This window comes from Panthera leo, chromosome F3 (assembly GCF_018350215.1).
Source record: "Panthera leo isolate Ple1 chromosome F3, P.leo_Ple1_pat1.1, whole genome shotgun sequence".
Classification (NCBI taxonomy): Eukaryota; Metazoa; Chordata; class Mammalia; order Carnivora; family Felidae; genus Panthera; species Panthera leo.
Genome location: NC_056696.1, coordinates 52,041,048 through 52,067,765, shown reverse-complemented (window position 1 = coordinate 52,067,765; position 26,718 = coordinate 52,041,048). Strand labels below are relative to the sequence as shown.

General features: G+C 33.3%; 1 pseudogene; it reads left to right on the top strand.

Annotated features, from left to right (window-relative positions):
* LOC122211548 overlaps window positions 1-24,701 on the top strand; it is a 95,606-nt pseudogene extending 70,905 nt beyond the window's left edge.
* Window positions 24,702-26,718: the final 2,017 nt, after the last annotated feature.

Genomic DNA, 26,718 nt, shown 5'->3' with positions numbered 1-26,718 from the left:
CAAAAAGAACCCTATTGAAGAAACAAAGAGAATATTTCAAAACTCTCTTTTGATGGAAAGGGAATATATTGCACAATATGGTTATCAGAAAGTAACAGGGAAAGAATTCTCATACCCTGGTTCTGAATTATCTTTATAATTAATTGATATATTTTACTTTATTTTATTTTATTTTATTATTTTTTATTCTTGTAATTATTTTATAATTCCCCATTTCAGCGATTCTTTTTGGGAGGCTTAACCATAGGCTTTTTCATTCAGTTAAAATGTTAGAATCCATAGTAAAAGTTTCAGGAGTATTTTCCTCCCAACAAACTTCTATTTCTCTTTACAGTTAATCTGCAGGTGTATTTGATTAAGAGATAGACCACAATGAAGCCAGATTCTAACTTCTAGAGGTACTGTTGGAGTACCCAGCAGAATTACCACTATCTTGGGAGAAGATTATATTAGTGTTTAAGTGTATTAGATTTTTTTTTCTAGTAGATTTAGACTCAAGACACAGGGAATTGAAGTTTACTTTATAGAATATGAGAATTGTTGGGAAGCTAACAATTTCATGGAAATCATGAAAGACAAAAAATATTCTCTTAATGGGTTTGTTTCCTCTTAGCTTATACAAAATGAGAAAAATAAACTTAAATAATAGAAGTAAGTATACAAAATCAGCTGACAAAACAAGGAAATGAAAATTTAATATATAGTAAGAGTAAACAAAAAACAACATATTAAAATTAAGAAAACATGATAAAAGATTAAGCTAAATTAAAGGAAGAATTTTTACAATATACTAGACACAAAAGTGTTAAATGTAATAAAACATAAATTAAGCTAAAAGACACATGAAATGAGCAATTATTCCTCTTCCTTGCTATGCTTTTATGTGCAGGTACAATCTTTCATTGATTTAGGATAATCAACATATAAATTCCTGTATTTTGCCTTCCCTGGGCTGCAATTTCATAGTTATGTTTTGAATTTGGGTTCCAACTTATTTTTTTTATTTGAACTGCACATTTTCAAAATATGCAGTCATTTCAGTGTTTGAATTCTAGCAATAATAGAAGATATACCACCATACAATTTTTGTTTCACTTATATTAAATTGAAACAAGATAGCTGTTAACAGATGTTTAGGAAAATATTTGTAGTAATTGCTACTATGTTGTCACTGCTAGGATATCAACCATATATAAGCCGATGAAAAGAAACAGACCAAAGCAGTTGTATTCCTAGGTCAGAAATGTCTCTCAAGTACTCATAAATGTACTTGAAAATGAAAGCTTTTAATTGTATCATAACTGGCAATTCTAAAATTGCAAACGTCACAGCAAGCTTAACCAAATGCAAAACTCTTTAGAATTCTTACTACAGGGAAGAAGTATATTTCAAACCTGGTCCAAGGACAGGATTTTAGCTTGCACAAGCTCTTTTTCAGCTATCTCCTTTGGCCATGATGATCACTTTTAAAATGCACTTCACTTATTCCTCTGACTAACCAAACTTACAAAAACTTCTTTGAGGTTTTAAATATTTAACCCAAAAGAAAATTTCACAGGATAAAAAGGATTTTACATAACTGCTTGTCCATTAATGAAGGAGGACTAAAATTCATGCATCTAGTAGCTAAGTAGAATTTCAACTTATAGAGCTCTAAGTTTACTTATTCAGTTAGTTTTACTCCAGAGAAATTGGAAATCTGAATGAAAGTAATCAGAGATAATCCTTCTAAGGGAGCAAAAAGGTTCTGAGGTTATTTATTTTTTTTTTTTTAATCTAGGTTTTGTGGATTGGCTCTAAATTTAATTCTTCCAGTTTCTCAGTCCCAGATCTTGAAGTCATTCTTTATGGGTCTCTTTGTACACATCCCATCCAATGTATCTTTGATTACAGCTGTCTCTATCTTTGATTTATATGCAGAATCTAAATACTTAGCACCAACCACCTCAGCCCAAACCAGCCTCATTTCTGACTTGGACAATCTCTATATCCTCTAAATGGAAATGCTTCCTCTGTTTTTATGCTTGCCCCAAATAGATAATTCCCCAAATGATCTCATTTAAATATAGCAGATCTTGTCACTCCTGACTCGAATCCTTCCAAAAGCTTCCTATTGCTCTCAAAAAAATAAGTAAAAAGTCTGCTTTCCTTATCAACATTCTTTGCCTTCATTATGCCCCCTTTTCCTCTGCTTCTATTCATTCCTCTCTGTTTGGACCCAACTTTACCTCCATCCTATCATTTCAGCCTCACAACACAGATATCCCATCCCAGCCTTCACAGTGCTGGAGCCTGTGCTTAGGCTGCTGGTCTCCAGTATCCATAAGACTTGCCTTCTTAGAGCATTTGAGGTTTCTGCTCAAACACTCAAATATCAAGTAAAGATATTTTTTAAAACAAGACCTCCTGCTCTCCATTCACTCATTCAACTTTGCTTATGCTAAATACAACTACCTGGATTCAACATTTTGTTTTATATTTATTTTGCCTTTTTCTACTATACATCTCTTCAAGAGATGTATAAGATCATACCTTATATGATCTCACACTAAGGTATATTTAAATAATTCAAAATAATAATAATAAATTTTAATTTTTTCCTGTTATCATGATTACCAAATGTAAGAAATGTAAATTAGAAGAAAGTTGCCAACATTACATATCACATATATCAATTGAATGATGCGTTCTCTTACTCTCTCTGCTTTGATTTTTGGTTTATTTCCCATTTATCAGATATTTACAAACATCTTTTTATTACATAGATTAGCAGAGTGGAAAGGTTCAAGTTTGTGGAGATTAACTGACCTTATTTTGAGTTCTAAAGTTTGTCAGTTAAACACCATTGTGATTTTGCCCAAGTCACAATTTTAAGCTCTGACTTCTTTACCTGTGAAATGGATAGAGTAATATACCCTAAAATTTCTGCAGTATAGCATTCTGAGCATTGACAATGAATTGGGACAATCTATATCAGGTATTTATGATTTTACCTTGCAAAAAGAGTCTTAAAAATTTTAAATAATTATCATTTGATATTTTTCCATTGGGTACACAAATATGGGTAATACATTTAAAAATGTCAAAATCTCTATTAAAAAAGGAAACATGATAGCAGTCTTCCCACAGGAGATTTGAAAAATAAATCATACTGTGATATATAAGATACTTTCAAAACTAATCAGCCGATTTACCTTGTGTTTGGGCTTTCATCTTAATATTATGTCCTTTATTATTCCTAATGTTAATTATTACATAGCTATCATGAATTCTTTCACAAAATTTTGAACAATTAATTCCTGGCTCAGAAAATTAAAATTAACTCATATTTAAATAATCACTTCTTATATGTTCTCTTTGGAAATAAAATCCTTATGTAAATATGATTATTTTTAAATAATCTGTTCAAAGCACAAATATCACAATTTTAAACATGAAATGTTTTCTGGTCTAGTATTGACAGTACTAAAAAATTTGAATGAAAAATTCTTTCCATTTTTAACTTGTTTTCTTACTCATTGAACATCTAATAGTTAAGCAAGCACAATCTGAAGTATATGTATAGTATTATAAATAATAGATGGTAGACATTTTTAAATGACATTTCACAGGTTATGTCAAAGAGGTAAAGACACTGATACTATAAACAGATTGACATTATTAAAGTATCCCTCACCTATGATTATGTTAAATACATTTAGAGAATCACTCAAGATAAAGGAAAAGAACAGCTCTGAAATTGATTTGGATTTCTAAAAATTATAATCTTAAGAAAATTACTGAAACCTAGGAATTAGAATAAACATTACCTTCATGAGGCCATAACAGATGAAATTTTTTTTGAAAAAAATGACTTTGAATGTTTACATATTTAATTCTGTGATTTTTTTATATCTAGTCCATTATTCTATTGCAGTATAGAAAACACCACTAAACATATTTCATGTGTTCACAATCTGTAAAGATAATTATTTTCCCAAAATTATGTTACCAAGAAAGAAAATAGGTCAACATATCTAGATATTTTTAAGTCAAGAAAGGAGCTCATGGCCCACAAATTCATTTTGCCTTTAGGAAGAAAGATTTTCTTAATGCCAATTTTTACTGACCTTATTAGAATAAGAAGTATTTTTGATATGGCTAAATCATAGCTATAACTTTTTCATATATGAATGAATAGAATTACATAAAACTTATTATGCTGTTCCTCGTTTGCATATAAAAGTAATGTAAGTTGTTTTATCAATAGTTTTTGTTTAGTTTGTGTTCATATATGAAGAAAGGTTTTATCAAAAAGATAATTAACATTTCATATTCTTGATAGTAGGACATATTATAATATTGAGTGTAAGAACCTTGTTTGTTATAAATTAAAACCCTTAAGTCATATTTTAATAGCATAAATAACTGGTAAATTAACAATTTGGCCCCTGAAATAGAGTGAGAATTAACTTGTTTGATAAAAAATGTAAATGCTAAGTGTTTTAAACTGAATACATATCTATCTATGTCTTATTCATATTTGTACTTTTGAATTAAAATTGACATTCTATCTTAATTCCACATGCAAAAATTAATTGCTTTATCATTATGGCTAGAGAAATAAAATATTTCTCTCTCAAAAAGAGAGTGGTCAAGGAATTTTAGAAAGAGAGGACACTTTTTAAGGATTTGCTTTGTATTTTTCCGTCTTGCTTGAGATCAAGAATAAAGTAACCATATATATTCAGTAACCAAATAATGGCTTCAGTGTATAATGTTACTTTTTCCTCTTTATTCTGGATGGAATTCTAGAATCTTGCAGCAAAATGGTAAATAGATAAGTTCTGCCCTTATTCAATGAAGAAACAGGTACAATAGATAATTATGATGCAGCTTTGTGGTTCTATAATTGAAGAAGGGAGAAAAGAGTGAATTGAATAATATATTTATAAAATGAAAAACGTTATCTAAATTTTAAAATTATCTGATGAAAAGATTAACCATTTTGTTGAAATTATTTCAGTTGAACAAGAGAAATTCACTCTGTGTCTGTCCACTTGTGATGACTTCAAAGAATCTTTTAATTTTGAAAACAAAAATATTATTAATCCATAGTCTCTGGATTTGACCACTCATGATATATGGGGAAATAAACAGAAAGAAATAAAAATACAATATAAATAATAATTTGTGTTATAAATTTGCAAATAAAATATCACAAAACTTATGAAATAGAGTGGATAAATTTCCCTGAAAGACAGAAACAACATTTTATGGGGAAGGTAAAAACTTAGTTGATTTAGGATTTATTTTTTAATCACATTAGCTTAAAAACTAAATTATAGTTTTCCCCATTGGTTAACTATCTTTCTCAAAAATGGTACCATTTCTGAATCTTCATATGGTAGGGCTAATAAAATAAGAAACATTATTTGTCTCACTATTTCTTTAATAAAGTACTAGAAGATAAGCCATGACTGCATAAAACAGAGATATAAATAACACTACAAATGGATTATTGAATATTAATATTAATGAATATTAAAATTTATAAAGTTAACAGATTTAAATAAACATATGATTAAATTTTATAATAGGATAATGCAAATATAAACATTTTGCATATCTTAATTTCAATATATTATGAACCAATAGTGCATTTAGATGATTATTATGTTACAAATTATTTATTGGCAATTAAAATTCTCTTTTGTTTTATAGCATATCTCAACTTCTTACGTTTTCTTTTTTGTACTTTTAGGTTTTCATTTTAAAAATCAGATGAGTTACTTTTCTGGAGTAAATGGAAGTAATAATCTTGGTAACTCCTATCTGTATAGTAGTTGGTCTTGATGGTCATTTTATAAACTTATTTAGATTATTAGTGACTTAAGAGAATAAATAATGAGTCAACTTCTGTTTGAATGCTTTTATTTCAGGGCATTTTTCTTAAATAATAAAATTTACAACTTTTGTGTTGACTGCTTATATGGAAAATGCAATAGTGACACCAACATACATATATATGTTCATATATTAATCGCTAGAGGATTGCTGACGTAACCAAGATTAGAGGGGCCAGCATTAAAAAAAAGGGGGGGGTATCACTGAATGAAGAGCTGACATCTTCAGTGTTTTTTTCCCCAGGACTTGCCTATACCAAGCATGAGGCAAAACTGAAATCTCATGTTTTGTTCAGGAAACAGGCTGCTTATGTATTTGGATTTAAAGCCTTGCTCTTACTATTTGTTTCACATTTGTTTCTCTCTTCTTTCCTTCCTTTCAACAGATTCCTTCTTCCATGTGTTTGTTCTGCATATTTTTTATTGTTGTTTGATGGTTTCTGTATTAGTTTCTTTTGTGTACTGTGACAAATGATCACAAACTTGATGGCTTACACAACAGAAATTTATTCTCTCACAGCTCTGGAAGCCAGAAGTCTGAAATCAGTTTCACTGAGTGGAAATCAGGGTATCAGTAGGGCTTTGCTCCCTTTGGAGGCTGCAGAGAATTTGTTCCTTGGGTCTTCCAGCTTGTTGTGACTGTTGGCATACCTTGACTTGTGGCCACATCACCCCAAATTCTGTACCATGGCCATGTTTCCTTCTCTTCTGCATATGAAATCTCCCCTTGCCTGTTTTTTAGGACACCTGTAACTGATTAAAGGCCTACTTAGTCCAGGTTAATCTGGCCATGTCAAGATGCCTAACTTAATCTAAACATCTGCAAGGAACATCTTTTCCTTATAAATTAAGATGTATAGGTTCCAGGACCTAATAGGACCTAATATCTTTGGATGTCCATTACTGAGCATTCTCTGTACTTATTCTAGAATTAATATACATCTATGATTTCATAGAGTCTACTAAAAATTAAAACTTTTCAAAATGTATATGAATCCCTGAACTCACTGGTATTATATTGAAATAAACAAGTCCTGTGCATTGAGGGATTTCCACTTCTGACTTCATGGAGTAAATGGCTATCAGATTTTCCTCCCTACATGAAAACAACAGGAACAGCAAACAAAGCAAAATACATGACACAAAACTTTTTGAGACACTGGTTAGCTAGCAACAAAGGACAATGTTCCTGAGACATTTTGAGGAAAAAACAAAACTAACAAAAAATAAATAAAATAAGATGAATATTACAGTTGTCCCAGCTTATTAGATTGTGGGATAGGGAGAGGAAGCTGAGGCAAAGCCCAGCATAATCCCTAAGTTAAGGAGATGAAGCTGAGAGTAGGAAAAGTTCAAGGCACCTAGAGAGCATATGAAAAATCTCTGATAAGACAGAGCTACACGAAGAAAAAACCCTGGACATTTGCAGAAGTGGTCACCTAACTGTTTAGTAGAATGGTAGTCATTGTGTACATGGGAGAAAACTATGTATGGCTAGGGAGTAGGGAGAATTAAAGCAGTTGTTTTTAACCAAAGATAGTTTATTCTGCAGGAAACATTTGTCAATGTCTGAAGACAGTTTGGATGTTCACTGCTGGGATGTGCTACTGACATCTAGCTCATAGCAGGCAGTGTTGCTGCTTAATATCCTACAATGCACAGGACTGTCACAGGTCTCACAATATAGAATTATCCAGATCAAAATATAAATAGTGCCAGGATTTATGGAGTATAGAGTATAATACCTGCACTGCACAGGGATGGGAACATGGGCTCTTCTCATCAGTCAGTCTAGAAAATCTCATACTTCACAAAGTACCAAAAAAAGTCTTACTAGAGTAGAAAGGAATACTTAGAATTGCTCTGCAGTACCCAAAAGGATCACACTATGTCTAAATAACCAGAGCTCAGAAGAAATATAATTATTTATAGAGATACAAAAAAATATCCAACATCCAACAAAGTACAATTAATATTATCTGGTATCCAATCAAAGATTATGAGGCATCCATATCTCAGTTTAAAAGCTTTCAGTTTTCACCGTTGAGTATGGTGTTAGATATGAGCTTTTCATAAATGCCTTTTATGTGCTGAGGTTACTTTCTTCTATACTTAATTTGTTTTGTTTGTATTGTTTTATTTTTTTTATTTTTTTAGACTTTATTTTCTTAAGGCAGCTTTAGGTTCACAAAAAATTGATGGGAAGGTACAGAGATTTCCCATATACCCATGCCTTCACACATGCATAATATCCCCTATTGTCAACAATCCCCACCAAGTAGTACATTTGTTATGACTGATGAATCTACATTAATAAATCACAATAATCAAAGACAGTAGTTTACATTAGTGTTCACTCTTTGTGTTGTGCATTTTTTTAGGTTTGAACAAATGTATAATGACATGTTCTCATCATTTTAGTATCATACAAAAAATATTCACCACCCTAAAATACTCTTTATCATACCAAGTATTTTCACTAACCTAAAACACTCTGTTCTCTGCCTCTTCATCCCTTCTCCCCACCCTAATCCCTGGAAATCACTGACATTTTCTTATTGTCTCATAATTTTGCCTTTTCTAGAATGTTGTATAGTTGGGTTAATAGAGTATGTATCCTTTTCAGTTGGCTTCTTTAATTTAATGATATGCATTTAGGTATTCTCAATGTCTTTTTGTAGCTTAATGGATTTGGTATCAAGCTGATGTGGCCTCCTAAAATGTGTTTGGAAGTGTTCTTTGCTCTCTTTTTTGAATAGTTTCAGAAGTGTTGCTAGGACTTATTTATTTATTTTTAATATGGTAAAATTCACCTGTTGCGGGCTTTCTTTGTGAAAGGTTTGTGATTAGTGATTCAGTCTCTTTATTATTGGTCTGTTCAAGCTTTCTATTTCTTCTTGATCCAGTTTTATTGTTTTAATTTTTTAAATATTTATTTTGAGAAAGAGAAAGAGCATGAGAACTGAAAGGGCAGAGAGGGCGGGGAGGGGGGAGAGAGTGACAATCCAAAGCAGGCTCTGGGCTGTCAGTGCAGAGCCCAATGCAAGGCTCAATCTCATAAACCATGATATCATGACCAGCTTAGCCACCCAGGTGCCCCTCTTCTTGATTCAGTTTTGGCAGGTTCTATGTTCCTAAGAAATTGCTCATTTCTTCTAGGATATCCAATTTGTTAGCATATAATTTTTTTTGTAATAGTTTGTTACGACTTTTTTTCCCCTGTGGCATTCCTCTGTCTTTATTTTGTCTATTTGAGTCTTCTCTTTTTTTGTTCTTGGTATAGTTAGGGGGTTGTAGATTTTGCTTATCTTTTCAAAAAATTAGTTTTTTCAAATTTTCCCATAATTTTTCTATTCTGTATATCATAAATTTCTGTTCGAATCTTTATCATTTCCGTTCTGCTAATTTTGGGCTTAGGTTGTTCTTATGCCCAACTTTGCTTTTTCTTTTCAACATATTACTGGAAGTTCTAGCCATAGCAACTAGGCAAGGGAAAAAAAAGGCATCCAAAATGGAAAAGAAGTAAAATTTCTGTTTGCAGATGACAGATTCTTATATGTAGAAAACCCTAATAACTTCACACACACAAACTTTTAGAACTAATAAAAAAATTCAGTAAAGTTTCAGGGTATAAAATCAACATAAAAATTAGTGCATTTCTATTCACCCATAATGAACTATCTGAAAATAACATTAAGAAAAGCAATCCCATTTACAATAGCATGAAAAAAAAAAAGTACTTAAGAATAAACTTAGCCAAGGAGGCAAAAGATCTGCACCTTGATAAATATAAAACACTGGAGAAATAAATTAAAGCAGACAGAAATAAGTGGAAAACATCTTATGTTCATGGATTGGAAGAAATAATATTGTTAAAATGTTGATACTATTTGATGTGACCCACAGGCTTTATGTAATCCCTATCAAAATTCCAGTGACTTTTTTTTTTTTTTACAAAAATAGAAAACAATTCTAAAATACCTATGGGGGGAAAAAAAAGATACTGAATAGCCAAAGTAATTTTGAGCAAGAAAAATAAAATGGGAGGTTATCACACTTCCCTATTTCCAAATACATTACAAAGCAGCAACAGTCAAAACAGTATGGTACTGGTATTAAAACAAACAGATAAACCAATGGAACAGAATGGAGAGCCCAGAAATAAACCCACACTTATATCATCAACTGATCTTCATCAGGGGTGTGGAGAATACACAGTGGCTATGGTGACTCATCAGGTTGTGCAAACTAAATATGTGCAGCTATCTTTTTTGTCAACCATTCCTAAATAAAATGGTTAAAAAAAAAAAAAAAGAGGAGGCATCCAAGGAAGCAGGAAAAATGAAACATGTTAATAAAAGTAATGATGTCATCAAAATTGAATGAGAAATGAGACATATGTTATAATTAGCAGGGGAGGTTATTAAAACAGGAATTATAATTGTATTTTAAAGGTTCAAAATTTAAATAGATGCATGAAATTTGCCTTTTTCATGTCTTAATATAATCAGCATGTAAAACTTCAAAAGCCAAATAAATACAGTCTTACATTGTATTTATTTAGATTCATACAATATTTAACATTTTGTATATTCTTTATTCCTTTCTTCATTTGCTATTTTCCGTTCAGAGCCATTTTTTATCTTGAAGTCTCTCTTCAGTTATTTTTACAACGGCTGGTTAATGTGAAATTCAAATTTAATAGTATGAAAATTATTTCATTTTTTGAAATATTTTTTTAAAATAGAATTCTAGCATTCAGTACTTAAAGATATTATCCATTGTTTTCTGGCTTTCCATATTTCTATTGATAATTTGACTGTGGTTTTATCTTTGCTCCTTTAATGATAATATATTTTTTCTACTCTTGCTCATAATTTTTCCTCTGGGTTTTAAGGTTTTTTTTTCCTCTGATACACCTAATTTTTCTTTTATTTATTCAATATGCTGTTCTTAATATGAACCAAGTCTGTATGTACACCATCCTTTCACAATGTATTTAATCCACATTTTTCTCAAAATAATTACCTCTGTCATAGTCTCCTCTCATTTGGGGACTCATTACATGGAGGGTTGCTGAACTTCTTTTTGTGTGTGTGTAACAGTCTGTCATATGACTCATCTCTTCATACTATCTATGTAAGTTTTGTCTCTTTATGATCAGTCTGGATATTTTTTCTGACCCTTTCTCTTTTTTTCTTTTAAAATTTTTTAGATGTTTTTATTTATTTTTGAGAGAGAGAGAGAGGGAGTACTAGTGAGGGATGGGCAGAGAGAAAGGGAGACACAGAACCCGAAGCAGGCTCCAGGCTCCAAGCTGCCAGCACAGAGCCCGACATGGGGCTCAAACTCACAGACTACGAGAATCATGACCCAAAGTCGGACACTCAGCTGACTGAGCCAGAAACCTCTTTCAGACCCCTTTTCTTAGTCATTATTACTATCTGCTGCTGTCTTGCATACTATTAATCTGTTTATTTCTTAAATCTTATGATTTTCTTTTTCCTTTCTAAAATTTGTATTGAATAATGTAGACTCCAGATTTCAGGGAGTAATTTTCCCCCTTATTGAACATTCTGCTCAGAAATTAATAACAAAATATTTGAGAGATCATAGATGATAACTACCATATATTGATCACTTCTGGATCTATTCTGTTGTCTGCCCCATCTACCTCACAGGACTATTGTATGGATGAAATCAGAAAACTGAAAGAAATTTCTTTGAAAAGAATAAAGCCTAAAGTATATTGCAATTGTAAGAAATGGTTTTCTGTGTTTACCTGACATCAGTTATTTGACAACATCTTGAATTTTGTCATCTGGTTCTATTTATCACACTGCTTATTTTCTTTTTACAGAATGATTGGAATTGCATATAAAAAATTTGAAAGTTCTTGATGGTATCTTTCTGCAAAGGGGAATTAACAATATTCCACAGGTAATTATAATAGGATCAGATTTCTTATATCTAAACAGTAATTGAATTGATTCATGTGAGAATTTAGTTTTGAAGAGGATTGAACTACTTAATTTTAATCTTAATGTATAGCCTTTCTGGGGTTTTAATGGAAATCAAGGATATTTGCCAAGAACACACCTCCGTGGATATTTTTTAAAGTCTCATGTTTGTTTCCTCGGTCAATGAGACTATAAAAAGCTCTTCAGAGTGACTAGCTCCCTAGCCACTATGTTCTGCTTGGGTTCAAGATTTCTTGTTTGTAAAGCTTAGGGATTAGTAAATTCATTGGGAGAAATGTCTCACATTGTGAGGCTTAGTTCCCTACAGTTCCCTTTTCGCCTTAAATTTGATCCCTCATGTCTGTACTGTCTTGGTAGAGCTTCATTGTCAATTTGTCTCCTCAAGCATGGGACACTTCTGTAGCATCTATGCTTTTACTTTCTCTTTGACCCTTGTGTCCTTGTTTCTAATTGTAAATATCTCTGATCAAAAACAGAAGCTGGACTTACCGAAGCGTATGCATAAACTCATTTGTATGATTGTCAAAAAAAGAAGAAACAGCATCATTTTCTACCAGACTGAATCTATTAATGTGAATGTGCACACCAATTAGTTTTAGCCCAATGTGCTAGCTTCAGCCACTGGGACCCGATGATGGACATTATTTTAAAAGTGAGTAATTAGAAATTCCTTGTAATATCATAGATCAAAAATCCAAATATCAAGGAAATAGTAATGGTGGTGTAGAGTCATTATAAGTGGCCTGCCCATCCACCACCTAATCATGTCATCCCTGGAGGTCCCATAATAGCCTTCATTAAATTGTTGAGAAATTTACTGATGTAGTAATGGCCACAATAATTGAAAAATGGTTCAAGTGTCATTATCTGAAAAATAGGAATGCTGGGAAAAGATATTAAAGATGAAGCTTTCCCCCTGCTTGTTAAGATGATGAGATGACAGAGACCAGAAAATGATATTTAGCTCACATAGATCAAGTGACTAAGGAGCCCATACCAAGTAGCTGGTAGTGTGATAATGAGAATGTTCTGACCACAGGAATATTTTATATTTGTTGAATTGAGTTTGCATTCTCTAAATCAAAGCAGATTTCTCTTCCATTAATGCCCTCCATGGTTAACAATAATATGAATATCTTCTTCAAGGTGATTTTTCTAACACAGATGTTTTACTTGTTCATTACACACCAGACCCTGGTCCAAGGTGAGATGAAAAAAAGAACAAAAACCTTCTAATCACTTGATCACAAATGTGTGTGATTCTTATCACAATGCACTCATACAGAGACAGAAACATCTGCAAATATAAATAGTACAAACCTCAGAAAAATATATAAGCAATCCTTATTAAGGATGATATGTTTTTCTAAACGCAACAAATATAAACATGACCTTTCATGCAGAATAGATACAACTCAGCATAATGACACTATTGCAGTTCTTTCTCTAGCACAATACATGTGTGTGTGTACAATAACCAGATTCAGTAGAGTATCTTTTCAGTGAAGAAAACTGTAAATTCTTAATAGTTAACATTATGACACCAAGACTTGGTAGAAGTTTGAAGTTCAAATTTGTCTTGATCACGGGTCAGGTAAAATTCTGTGCGTGATTTCTTTCCTCATTCATTCCTGCAAGTTTAAAAGCTAGAACCTAGATATTCTATTGCTTTGGTGGGACTCCCATCTTCAACATCCACTCCAAGAGCTATGGAAACAGTCTACATTGTTTGTTATTTTAGTAGTAAATTTATGAGGAGGTGTCTCAAAAATGTACAGGTTTTCAATTTGTCCTAGGTGATTCTGATGTTGAATATGCTTGGGAACAAGTGGACAAGGGAGACAGTGAAGAGTAAGAGTAGAAAGTGCCCTAACACCACACCCTAAGGAACTTTGACATTCATTTCTAGTAGAAGATTTTTGGCTCGGCAAAGGATATAGTTTAGCTTCAATTAGTAAAGTATCAGAAATAAATGTGTGCTGGGGCACCTGGATGGCTCAGTTGGTTAAGCATCTGGCTCTTGATTTTGGCTGAGGTCATGATCTCACAGTTCATCAGATTGAGCCCTACGTCTGGCTCTGCACTGACAACATAGAGCCTGCTTGGGATTCTCTCTCTCTCTCTCTCTCTCTTTTAAAACAAATAAACGTTAAAAAAATACTGTGTTCTATACTGTGAGGAATTGACTTCAAAGAGCATTTCAAGGATGGTTGGTCAAATATTTGGAATGTTCTAAAGAAGATAAAAAATGGAAAATGAAAAATTCCATTTCAATTTAACCACTTATTAAGCAAGGTCATTTTCAGTGAAGTGTAGGAAAAAAGGGAAAAAAATAGAGTAATTTCAAAAAAGAATGAGATATAAAGAAGAAAAAATGTTAGATTCATTCAATAATTGTTGAAGAGAAATTAAAATTACATGCAAAGATGTATCTTTCAAAACCTAATCTTCTAGACTAAAATTATCCTATTTTTAAAAAACGTTCTCCCTAGTCAAAATTGTTTGTATCATTTGCCTAAAATTATTCACACAAGTCAATAATATAATCTGTTAAGAAAATTGTAATTCTATTATAAGCATAATAGTTGTGGATTTAGCCGAGAGATAATAGCAAATGTCTATTATAAAGGGTCTATTATAATTGACTTTAAACAGTTGAAATTCTGGGCCACCTGGGTGGCTCAGTTGGGTAAGGGTCAGATTCTTTATTTTGGTTCAGGGCATGATCTCAGGGTTGGTGAGACGGAGCTCACCAGGCTCTGTATTGATGTGATGGAACTGCCCCTCTCCCACTCATGAGCACGTGCGCTTGCGTTCTCTCTCTCTCTCTCTCTCTCTCTCTCTCTCTCTCTCACCCTTTCTCTCTCTCAACAAACAAATGAATTTAAAAAATTAGAATTATGTTTTATATAGCTAAAATGTTTCATGGAATATCTGTCAATGTTCTTTTCCTAACAACCATAATATTAAAGCAAAGAGAAAAATACATTATAGTGTTCTAAAAGCAAGCCAAGGAACTGCGAAGCAGAGTGGTGAAGAGTATGAATATGATAAAAGTAAATAACAAAGACTTGAAAAAAAGCAGCCAAAATATGTTCAATGTGTAACAAATATTGTGTCAACTGTTTCTTAAAAATGTAACTCTGAAGCAACTTTGATGTCAAGAAAGTTGATAATGAGGATATTCTAAGTAAAAATTTAGTCGGCTAAATACAGGTTTTAATGGAAACAAAGCATATATATATATTTTTTTAAATACTACCATTTGATATACATATTCATCAGAGCTAATTCATCCAGCTCCAATCACATCTTATTTTAAGTTCAGAAGCACTGGCAGTTTTTGCCTTTATTATGAGAAAATGACAATCACATTAGAAAGCCTTGTCATTCTCCCAGTAATGAGTTTAATATGACATTTGGGAAAGTACTTTGCTGTGACTAGAATAGCAATGTTGATTTTACATTTTAAAAGATGCTTCAAAACACATACAGTGAAAACAGTTTCATACAGGGTTTTATTTTTCCACCCATTTCAATTTGAATGTGAGTTAAATTCAAAATTACAGTAATTGTGAACTGTTTTCATGTTACGATAAAGTTTCAAATTGTGGGCTAAGTCTTATTCTAGAAGCGGAATCTCATCAATAGAAAATGATTTTCAAAACTGCTATTATTGATTTTTAGTCTGAGAAATTTCCTTTACATGCAGGGCAAATTCTGATGATTGCACATTAAATCAGAAGTATTAAAATGAACACAATTGCTATCCTTCAGTCACAGTGAAGTAACGAATTTTTGTTAGTCCAACCTTTTTAAGCTATTATATCTAGTTTTAGAATTAAAACTTGTATGGATCCATATTTAAGGGTATTTTGAAGAAAATGAGAGATGACTATTCTAATACAGTTTATTTCTAATCAATAATATTCATTTGTATTTTGCACCCTGCAGTTCTTGAAACTGTCATTTCATAAAATAAAAATGACACTAAGTATTGTTAAAGCAAAAATTGCACCAGATACAGTAAATGGTAACGGAGATTTTATTGGAGGCTCTTGCAACAGCGAAGAGAGAACATAACAGTCTAACTGTTTTTAAAAAGAGGGGCCAAGGGAGTTTTAAGAGCAGAGTTGGGGGAATCCTAGGCCATCTGTGTTTGCTCTTTGGACTTATCCATAGGAAATGTAAACTTTCTCCTCTCTTCATGACAGGAGGTAGCTTTAGGACTCTGAATAAGATGCTCACTAAGGCTAGGCTCCAATTCCCCACATAAACTAAGAGATGGGGTAGCTAGCTACTATCCTTGATGATGACATTTCAAAGGGAGAAAGTCAGTCCTGGGTTATAAAGCTACTCAGAGACATTTGAAAAAGATTTACATCTCAAAGAGGCAGGGGAAGAATTTGCAATTAGAAGTGATTTAAAAGCAAATGCTCCAAGAAAGGAGAGTGGAGGGACCTCTTTGGTTAAGGTATTTGGATTCTGTGAAGGCCAGAATAGGAGGGAGGTCATGTGCCTAGAGGCAGGAAGAGATCTGCCTCAAGTTTACTTAAACTTAAGAAAATATTCAGGCTGTGTTGGCCAGTATTTTTTTTTTTTTAATTTGTTTCTGAGGTTATTTTTAAAAAACAGTTTCAGGTTCACAGCAAATTGAGAGGAAGACTGAGTTCTCCCATAAACTGCTGCCCACTGTCACATTCATAGCCACCCTCATCTATCAACACTGGTAGATGTTACATTTGTCAAAATTGATAAACCTACATTGACACATCACAATCACCTAAGTCCATAGTTTACATTAGTGTTCACTTTTGATGTACATTCCGTGGATTTGGATAAATGTATAGTGACATATATCCATCATTATGATACCCTACAGAATGACTTCACAGCCACAAAAATTCTCTGTTGTTCATCTGTGTTTATATTTTAAAGAAAAAATAAGTTCGAATTTCTTGGGTTACTGTTTTCTTCAGGGTATTGTAATATGTGATTTCTCTTTTCCCTTAATTACCCATTATGTTTAGTGTTAGGGTCAGTCGTAAGGCAGGGTAAAGATAGGAGTCAGAGGCTAAAAAATTTTAGCAGTCAAAGGCTTTATTTGGGAACTAAGGTCTCGGGCAAGGTTCCATGACTCAGGGAGAGAGAGAGAGGAGTCAGGGAAGTCGCATCCAGGTGTGGTGGGGTGGGGTTTTTAAGCTGCATCGGTTCCGGGTTTAGGTCCGGGTGGGCCTTTTTCCCGTCTGGCTGGTCATGCTGTCGCTGGGTGATTGGTTGACCTCCAATTCATTCTGGCAGCTACTGGGGGCTTTTCCTTGGGTTGTGCTGGCAAGATGGTCGTCCCCTCTACTGTGGTTCTAAGGACATCCTAACAATTGGATCTTGAAGTTTGGTATTTTTATTAGGATATGGCTTTTTTGTTTATCAATTTACATCATTTTTCCATATGGTATTACGTTACCTTTCTTTTTTTCTTAAACGTCATTTATTTTTGAGACAGAGACAGAGCATGAACGGGCAAGGGGCAGAGAGAGAGGGAGACACAGAATCTGAAGCAGGCTCCAAGCTTGGAGCTGCCAGCACAGAGCCCCATGTGGGGCTGGAACCCATTGATCACGAGATGATGACTTGGGCCAAAGTCAGACATTTAACCAACTGAGCCACTCAGGTGCCTTTTAAGTTACCTTTCAATATAGATGTTCAGATTTCCTTTTTATACATAAATATTTATTTTCATATGAAGAACTTTACTTGTTCTGTTTTCTTCTCCTTTACATACCTATATGGCATCCTATTTGTTCTTCATCCATTTTCACCAGTGCTTTTCTATTGCTATTTGTGTCTGCTATTTCCATTTATTTTCACATGTTATTTAGATGCCTTTCGCTTATACTATTTCTCTATTCAGATGTTTGTGCATTTTAGTGCATGTAATATAGTTTATGAGTATCTTTTTCTTATATTATTTTGTTAATAGTTAACTCACATTTTATTTCCTCCTGTTAATTTATTATTTATTTTATTAGATGTATATTTTTTAATATCAAAGTATAATTGCTTTGAGGTCTTAAAGAAATATATCTTAAATTCTATGTGTATTCCTAGATTCGTTATTTTCTGTGGTTTATTTTACATATGCTTTTTTATAAAATCCTCTTTTATCCATATTTTGGTAAATCTACTCATAAATCCTTAGTTGGTTCCTTTGGTCACTTTTCGTTTCTGAATAGGTAGATCCAACAGCTATATATTGAGAAACAGTGTGGAAAGAAATAAAAGGAAAATCTAAGTGTGTTGATGGAAAATTTTGAATATATTACAAAACATATTTTCACAAAAAAAGAACTGTGCCCCCTCTGATTTGAAAACATGCTTCCCCTGAGTTATTTTTAAAATATCTTTCATTTGAAAAATAGTTGGCCCAGGAAGCACCATAAAATATAAAATGAAAAAATATATAGCATTTATTAAGAAAGTAGATCTTAAAATTTATCATCACAAGAAAAAAATGTACAAGTATGACAGATGTTAACTAGGCTATTGTGGTTAACTAGGCTATTGTGGCTATATTTCACAATATATATAAATATTGAATCATTATGTTGTACACCTAAAACTAATATAAAGTTATATGCCAATTATGCCTGCATTAAAAAAAAGAAGAAGAAAAAAGAAAACATATATTGGGTTGCAAAATAGTAAAAATATAATTCCCAGTGGTTTACTGTGACAGTGGATATTTCACACTCAGGTAAAGTGCACTGTGAAACATGAAGATACTATGACTAATTCTCCTTGTAATGATTCAGTGATGCAGGCTGTTTATTACCAGTTAAAACAACATTATTTTTTTGTTACTGTTTTATTACATTTCATCTTTTACCCAAAACACTACATTGTAAAATAAAAATACAATAATTCTCTTCCAAATTTCTCAAGTAAAAGCATATTGTAAATACCTATTACCATTAATATTTACTACACTGAAAGAAAAACAGCATAATAAAAATGCAAAGGTCATATGCTCAGTACCTATAAGAAAGAGTTCCTCCTTTTAATTGAAGTCATTAAGCTTTGTGAGAACCCCACTTTATTGTTTTATATTATTAACTCCATTACAAACTGGCACATTTCCAAACACCTGTTTTTGGAGACTCTGACTAGATGTCTGGCACTAGGAAACCTTTACCATTACTCTCATGATATACTATGGTAGTGGAGATTAAAGCATGAGTGAATGTTGGGTAGATGAAAAAGGATCAGGAAATTATTAAGGAAACTTCTATATATAAAGCTATTCCTGTTTGAAACCTGTTCAGAATACATAGATATGTTTACATATTTAATCATGTTATTTGATCATCTGTTCGCATTTGTGTGAATACTCAATATATCAGAGAAATCTAAAACATATGAATTGCATTATTTTTGTATTGGTCCACTGATCAAAACTATGTAACTGTAATTGCCCCAAGGCAATACAACCCAAGCACAAACTGTATTTTTTTGTCCATAATAGAGTGAAACTACATTCATAGAGAAATGATTGGAATTGCAGGGTTTTATTCTTCAAATAGATGATTTTAATGTTAATTTGGCTGCATTTACTGTAATAATCACACATGTTCATTCAAAAAATTAAAAATAACTAGGACTTAACACTAATAAGCCCTATGATTAATACTGTAGTTCATAGAAGCACAGATAGAGAATATGAGGAAAAATATAAAATACTGATTTATGTGTGTTATCTCTTTCATTGCTCTTGGCTACTACTTATATAAGAATTTATTTTCTATGTCAGTGGCATTATGTGTTCTATAGTATTCAATTAGATGGAATGTGGGACTTTTTTTAACTTTTGAAAATGGGTGCATGAGTGACGCCAACAAAGGAAGGTTTTATATACTTAACACACTTTATGACAAGTCTAGCAACCTTGCAAAAAGGGTAAAACTTTCATTTCTAATTTTTTGGATATTGCTGTGGTTTATATAATGAATAGAATAAGATAATACAAATATATCAATTAGTAATGGAAATGAAGAGTTTAATAAATTATATGCTACATTAAACAAAATAGGGATGATTTTAGTAAAGATATATGAAAGTTAAAAATATAAACATAATAGGCACCTGGAGTGCCTAGGTGGCTCAGTTGCTTTAATGTCCACCTCGATTTTGATTCAGGTCACGATCTCATGGTTTATGGGTCTGAACTCTCATAAGGCTTTGTGTTGACAGAACAGAGCCTGCTCAGAATTCTCTCTCTCCTCTTCCTCTGCCCCCCCCTTTCTCTCAAATAAATAAAAACATTAAAAAAATGTAAACATAAAAACATGATAGTTGAGGAAAAAATACTTGTTTTCTCATTTTTGTACATATCCAGTAAACCCTGCATCATCATGTGCATCACACAGGCAGTGGTTTTCTCAATTAACATATATTTCAAAAATGTGTGAAGCAATATTAAATGTGGTTTAAGAGGACATTCAAATGTAGTTAAAGTATTAAATAAATAAGGATCATAAACCCCAAATTTAGAATTCTTTCCTCTTGGAAAAGTTTTAGGAAATATGTTGAGGGGCTCCTGGCTGGCTCAGTTGGTTGAACGTTGGACTCTTGGTTTCAGCTCAGGTCACGATCCCATGATGGTGGGATTGAGCCTCTCATTCATCTCTGTGCTAAGCATGAAGCCTACTTAGAATTCGCTCCCTCCCTCTCCCTCTATGCCCCTCTCTACTACTCAAACACACACTCTCTAAAACAAAAATTAAAAATTTAAAATAAGTAATAAAATTAAAATTAAAAAAAATAAAAGGAAATGTTATTTATTTTTTTATGTTTTAAGCTTAGTTATTTATTTTGAGTGAGAGAGAGAGAGACAGCGTGAGTTGGGAAGGGGCTGAGAGAGAGAAGAAGGCAGAATCCCAAGCAGGTTCTGCACTGCCAGCACAGAACCCAATGTGGGACTTGAACTCAGGAAACCAGCTTATGACCTAAGCTGAAACCAAGAGTTGGACACCTAACTGACTGAGCCACCCAGGCACTCCAGGAAATATGTTGGCAAATGGAATATTGGGGCTTCAATTTTTCCATAATATTTGCTTCTTAATGAAAAAGATCTAAAATAATTAGTATTTCATATAATTGATGGATTGATACCCAATTTTTCTTTATATTTTTATTTCATGTTTTGCTTGATAGGCAGTAGTAAATTTTTTTAAATGACATGCATTAACAATCAAGTCTGTTTACTGTTGTTTATTTTTTTTTTAATGCTTATTTATTTTTGAGAGAGAGAGCACAAGTCGGGGAGGGGCAGAGAGCGAGGGACACATCGAATCCAAAGCAGGCTCCAGGCTCTGAGATGTCAGCACAGAGCCTAATGTGGGGCTTGAACTCACAAACTGTGTGATCATGACCTGAGCCGAAGTCGGATGCTTAACTGACTGAGCCACCCAGGTGCTCCTGTTTACTGTTGTTTAAAATTCAAATTTGTATGACAAACCATAGAGCAGATATTTGTTTCCTTCATAATACTGATATGACTTTTCTTACCTTGGAAAAGTAGAAACAAAGATGAGAATACCACATCATGCTAAGTAAGTTTTAAATACAAATATATCAAGAATTAAACAGTATTCTTTACTGTTTTAACTAAATTAAATCTATTTTCCTAAATAAAGGTAGAGCATTTCATGTAATTAAATCCCTAAAACTGACTTTTTTAAAGTTTATGTATTTGTTTTTGAAAGAGAGTGAGTGGGGGGAAACCGTGTAAGTAAGAACACAAAAGCGTGTTTAACTTTGAGTTATTCACAACATTAATGAGGTTAATCATGTGATTTTCTCTCTCAGCCTTATCACTATGGTAGTCATATTCATTAACTTCCTAATATTGAATCATCTTTAAGTTTCTAGAATTAATGACACTTGGTGAAGATGCATAATTTTATATGCTTTTACTCTGTTAACGAATATATATCTAGGATATATGGCTATTTAAGTTAGTTTAGGTTATAATTTTATGTTCAAAGATTATAACCATTAAATTTCAATATTATACATGCCGCATAAAAAAGATTTTGGAATATTTTAAGTGTCATTATGCCTCTGGTGTTTGAAATTGTGTTGCACCTGTGGCCTTTTTCTGGAATAGGAGTTTAGGAGTAATTATTATCTATATACAAGAACTGTAAAGATATGACCCATATGGGGAGAAAAGCAAACCAGTCAAATCTGGCCTAGAAATGACCTAGATGATAGGATTAGTAAGCAAGAATATTACAATGATTATTAAAAGTATATTTCAATTATTATTAAAGTATGCATTTCATATCAAGAAGATATAGGAAATATTGAGAATGTTAGAAGGAACGTGAGTAGTAAAGAAGTCCCATATGAAAACTCTGTACATAAAAACTACAATATCTAGCATATCAGAAGGGAGGTTAGTGGGGGGATGGGTGAAATAGGTGAAGGGAATTACGAGTACACTTATGATGAGCACTGAGTAATTATCTATAGAATTATTAAATCACTATATTATATACCTGAAAGTAATAGAACATTGTATGTTTATACTGGAATTAAAATGAAAATTTAATTATAAGTAAATAAATATCCCCTAAAAAAGCTACAATATCTAAAATTAAAACACACACACACACACACACACACACACACAAACCAATTGTAATATGTAAACCCTACTTACATTCTTGTCAAAAGAAAGATGACTTTAGGAGACGTTCTGAAAAGAACTGGTGAAATTTTAGTGTGGACTGGATACTAGAAAATTTCATCAAGCTATTGTCAATTTTTTTTCAAATTATATTATTTTAATTTATGTAAGAAATCTCATTTTTAAGAGATATATACTGAAGTCTTAAAAATGTACTACATGGGATTAACAACAGATTATACATTATAGGAGAAAAATAATTTTATTATTTTATTTTTTTTATTTATTTTTTTCAATATATGAAATTTATTATCAAATTGGTTTCCATACAACACCCAGTGCTCATAGGAGAAAAATAATTTTAAAACATGGAAATAGAAACTAAAATGAAATAGGAAGAAAAATAAATAAACATAGCATCAGTGAGTTGAGCCACAAAATAAAGCAATCTCATGTAGGCCAAATCAAATTGGAGTTTCTTAAGAAGAAGAAAGAAATGGGGGTAAACATGATATTTAAATAAATATGTCTTAAAAAATAAAAATTTTATGAAATGATAAACTTACAAATAAGCTAAAAACAAAAAATAAGAAACATAAAGTCACAATGTAATCAAATAGCCTAAAACCAATGGCACAGAGAAACTCTTAAAGGGAGTCACACACACACATACACACACTTAACATATACTAGCCATCCTCCAATGGTGCAGGGAGCCTGTCTTGAAGAAGGCAACAGCACTCATGAACCCCTAGGCAGTGCTGACTGTTGTAGTCATGAAGGCCAGACCCAGGCAGAGGAGTGTCCTCATCACTACCAACAGCCACCATGCCCAGAGTACACACAGAAGAATCATCTTCAAAAGAGAATTCTTACCCTTCCAAACCGGTGGTAGGGATTAGTTACCCTCTTCTATAAAGATCAGGGATATCATTGATAGCACTGACAAATTTGTGGCCAGAAACAGACCTGAATTTGAAGCTTAGAATATAACAGAATTAGATAGCCCTCAGTACAACTTCCTAAACCCCAGTGACCCTTAGAATGCCTACCACCATCACTAGGTCAGTGAATGCAAGGAGGGGAAGGCTCAGGAGCCCTCAGCTTCCATCCTCAAGGTTATTAGGCAGCATTAGAAGCAAGCCACCCAACAGCAGCTGCCCTAGAATGCTCAACACTAGGTAATTCAGGAGACCATCATGCCCAAAGAGCCTTCCCTCTAGTTTGACTTCATCATAGCATGCCCCTCCATCTCATAATCAGCCTGCATCTCAGCCTTCAACCTGGATGTGATGAAGCTGATAGCTCAGCCTGTGGCAAGGAATGGGCACTTGTTTCTGACGCAGCTGATACAGAAAGAATAGCACAGCTACCAGTTTGACACTACTTCACCATGCTGGTGGAACATTATACCAAGGTCGTAATTCCACCCAAAGGCTTATTTGCAAAGCTCAAAAAAGAAGGGTACCTTGGTGACTCGATTGAGTATCCAACTCTTGATTTCAGCTCCGGTCATGATCCTAAGGCCTTGGGATCTTCTCTTTCTGTGTGTCTCCCTCTGCCTTTCTTCCCCTGCCCCTCTTCCCTGCTCACACACACTCTCTCTCTCTCTCTCTCTCTCTCTCTCTCTCTCTCTCTCTCTCCCTAAAATAAAATAAAATAAAATAATCTCAAAAAAGAGAAGATTTGGACCAGGTATGTTACTGAATGGAGCAAGCCAAGTTCCAAGATGAGAAAAAGAAGAGGAGAAGGAGCGAATGTACATTTGCAAATCATCAGATCAGTCAGTGGTGGAAGTGGCAGAAACAATGGACTTGAACTTTTCTCCCTTCGCCACCTTGGAGAATCTGGGGGCCCAAAAAACTCATTCAGGAGCACTGGGAAAAGTTTGGGGAGGGTGGGGTGGTCAAGATAGAGGCGGGGTCTGATGAGAAGGTTAAGAAACACTACAAGGTAGAGTAGTGTCCATCCCAGCTAGATCAGGACGCCCAAGTGCAAGATAAGGATGAGGGTTCAGATGATGAAGAAGGGCAGAAAGTGTCCAACCTTCAGAGATCTATGCTTCCACCTCTGCCCTTGACTGCAGACCAAGTCATTATATAGAGGGACTGTGATCCCAAGGCTCTCAAGCCCTGCTCAAGATAAGTATTTTGTGTTCCCTACCTTGGGAGAAAAGTTTTTGGCCAAAAAAAAATATAGGAAAATGTGGTCGTCAGGCTCAGAGGACAGCAGCATGGGACCAAAGAACACACAGACACATTAACAAAGATAAATCTTATTCTTATTGAAACTTCTCTTTGAAACAGTGTAAGTCAGAACACAGAGGAGAAACTTCTTAAAGTACTGAAAGGATAAACAAACAAACCTGACAACTTAAGAGATCTACTCCTGTAAAAATATCTTTCAAAAATGAAGGAAAAATAAGGACTTTTTTTAAGACATAACAAACTGAGAGAAATAAAAACCTGCTGACTATACGGAAAAAATATTAACTGAAAACCGTCAAACAGAAGGAAAATCATACCAACAAGAATGAAAACCACTGAAAAGAATAATGTGGGGAAATATAAAATACATTTTAAATCATAAATTTCTATACAATATAATGAACTGATTAAACCAAACAATAAAACAGCACACTGTGGGATTTATAATACATATAGAAGTAAAATGTCATAATGTGAACATCAAGGCCAGGAAAGGACACGTGGTAGTATGTTGCTGGGAGATTCTTATAATTTTATGGGACATAGTATATATTACTTGAAAATAGAATATGATAAAAATACAGTACTATAATGTAACCCTTATATAACCACTAAAATAACATAAAGTAATAGGCGAGAGGCAAAAAAAGACAAAATCACAAAAAGTTACTCCAAAGAAGTAAAAAAAAAACAAAAAAAAACCCCAAGATTAGACAAAAAACAGATGTCCAAATCATAGATTTAATCTCAAACATCAAAATTATGCAAAATATAAATTATCTGAACACACCAGTTAAAAGTAAAAGATAGTAATGATAATTTCTTATAAAATTTATTTATTTTGAGAGAAAGAGATGAGTGTTCATGAGAGAGATTAGGGTAGGGGCAGAGGGCGAGGGAGAGAGAATTGCAAGCAGGCTCTGTACTGCCAGAGCAGAGCCTGAGACATACTGGTCTCATGAACCATGAGATTATGACCTGAGCCAAAATCAAGAGTCCGACACTTAACCAACTGAGTGACCCTGGTGCCCCATTAGTGATAATTTTACCAGTATGTTCATTACTCTAATTTCAGTGAGGAAAAATTAAAAATTACATTTCCAAAAGAACACTGTTAGTAGGCAAGAATATAGCCTTTGAAATCTCTGCTGTACATTGTTTGTTTGTTTCAAAGATGGTAGCCATATTTTGACAAGATGATTTGAGTGGTCAGAGTGACCAAAGGCAGGGCAAAAATGAAGGGGAACTCTGTGGGGAATGGAATCAAATGAAAAAACAAAACACCAAAGCACTTGGAGCGTGACTACCACATCAAGGAAATAATTGTTGAAGAAAATGTGTTTCTTCTCAAAACATCAGCTGACAAAGATGAGAGAAAAATGCATTTGTACTTGTTGGATACGCTTCTCATAACTATTTTAATGTTGGCAAAATAAGCTCAGTAATGTCTGTTGTGATTTTTTATTTTTATTTTTTACAACTTGCCTCTTTTTTTTTTTATTTTTTAATATATGAAATTTACTGTCAAATTGGTTTCCATACAACACCCAGTGCTCATCCCAAAAGGTGCCCTCCTCAATACCCATCACCCACCCTGCCCTCCCTCCCACCCCCCATCAACCCTCAGTTTGTTCTCAGTTTTTAACAGTCTCTTATGCTTTGGCTCTCTCCCACTCTAACCTCTTTTCTTTTTTTTTTTCCTTCCCCTCCCCCATGGGTTTCTGTTAAGTTTCTCAGGATCCACATAAGAGTGAAACCATATGGTATCTGTCTTTCTCTGTATGGCTTATTTCACTTAGCATCACACTCTCCAGTTCCATCCATGTTGCTGCCTCTTTGAGGTGTAGTTTTATTTAATGAGGTAAGAAGATAATCAACATACACGAATGCTGTAATGGTTTTAAACTAGAATTTTCAGGGGTGCCTGGGTGGCTCAGTGGTTAAGTGTCTGACTT